General features: G+C 45.5%; 1 protein-coding gene across 1 annotated transcript in view; it reads left to right on the top strand.

The window, feature by feature from the left end:
- Positions 1-33: 33 nt before the first annotated feature.
- The window catches only part of THAP5 (THAP domain containing 5), a 9,415-nt gene continuing 7,933 nt past the window's right edge, over positions 34-1,515 (top strand). The window contains exon 1 of the mRNA XM_035895808.1: positions 34-571. The gene's annotated coding sequence lies outside the window, so the exon portion shown is untranslated. The remainder of the gene's footprint in view (positions 572-1,515) is intronic.

The following is a 1,515-nucleotide window of genomic DNA, read 5'->3' as shown; positions in this document are numbered from 1 at the left end:
GAGGGTGCTTGCTCGGGGGGGAGGGGGCGCAGCAGCGCCGAAGGCTCTTGAGGAGGGGCAGAGGAGTCACGAAGTGAAAACCGGGGAGATTCGACTGAAAAATAAAATTGGCGCTTCTAACCGTGAGGCTGCCCAGCTGTTAGAGCTAAGTGGCACCGGTTACCCCCTTTTCCCCAAGCGCGGCTGCCTTCGTGGAAGGGGCGTTTCAGCAGGGCGAGCACGAGTGGAGAGGCATTGCCTTGGTGGTGAAGGAGCCGAGTGCCCTGTCTGACAGCCGGCAAGCGAAGCCGAGGGCCTAACAGGGCAGGAAAACAAACATGTGTCGATTCTTCAGAATTAAATATTGCCACGGGAGTTATTTGCCTACGCTGCTGACAGAGGCGTTGCTGGTTTGTTTGGAGGCAGCTGAGCTAGCTGGAAGCTAACTGGCTTCGTTGCCAAAAAAAAAATAACCACAACGGTTTATGGTGGCTGCATAGTACTATCCATCCACCTGAGTGATTAGTCACCGTCCCAGGCCCGCAGTGCCTTCCGTATTGTTGCGGTTATGTGGCTGTTGATTCCCAGAATGGTGAGTTAAAAACAGTGTTTCTCAACCCCGAGAGGAGCACAGTGCAAGTAACTAAACATTAATGTGTTTCTGTTGAGTAAAAGTACCATAAGCGTTTGTCAACAGAAGGAATTTTGTAGCACTTAAGAAAAACTCGGAGAATAAGTGTCACGGCTAGCTAGCCACAAAATCCGGTTGGGTAAAATTTATACCTCAAACTAAGTTGGCAGTTTGTTTCAATTGCTGAGTAGTCATTGTTATTCCAAGATCAGGAAGGCTATGTAGGAAGACCCACAGGAAGACTGCTTTGAAATGGATTTTAGTTTAGTTTGAAGGGAAGCTCTTTTCCCCAGCATGTCTCTTAATATGTGATTAATCATAAACAATCATGAAAATGAGGGGAAATAAATTATTTCTATTGCTTTAGAGAATGTGAGTGCCACATGGATGATCAAAACAAGTTTGAGTGCTGATGCGTATTTATATTCAAATGTGTGGCATCAGTATAAAGATGATTGCAGAAACACAGCTGTTTTATCTAGAATTGTGCTGCATTACGAGTATCATGGTTCTGTAGAAGGGGTGCTGAGGTTTGACTTGCAGAGATCTCTTGCCCTAGCAACTACTACTGATGTGAATTGCAAGTTTTATTCCCTTGCCTCTTACCACCCCAAAGAAGTCCTCTGCAGCTATGTGGTTTTGGGTCTGAGCCCCTTCTGAACTTTTTAACTGTGACCTAATCTCAGCTGGCCTAACTGCACTTCTTTGTTTTATTTCTTCACCTCTCTGACCTGTGCAGCGGTAGCAGGTCCTGTTTAAATTCTGTACACTTCCTCTTTCCATTTTCTTTTTTTTTGTGTCTCGTTTACATCAGAGAACAGCTGCCAATGATGAGTAAGGGGGTATTGAGAGCAGGAGCAGGTTTTGGCAAAGTTGCCCTTAAGCCAAAATAATAATTTTCTCTA

The sequence above is a fragment of the Egretta garzetta genome, unplaced genomic scaffold, assembly GCF_000687185.1.
Source record: "Egretta garzetta isolate BGI_Z169 unplaced genomic scaffold, ASM68718v1 scaffold656, whole genome shotgun sequence".
Lineage (NCBI taxonomy): Eukaryota > Metazoa > Chordata > Aves > Pelecaniformes > Ardeidae > Egretta > Egretta garzetta.
This window is presented reverse-complemented; position numbering and strand designations above follow the sequence as displayed.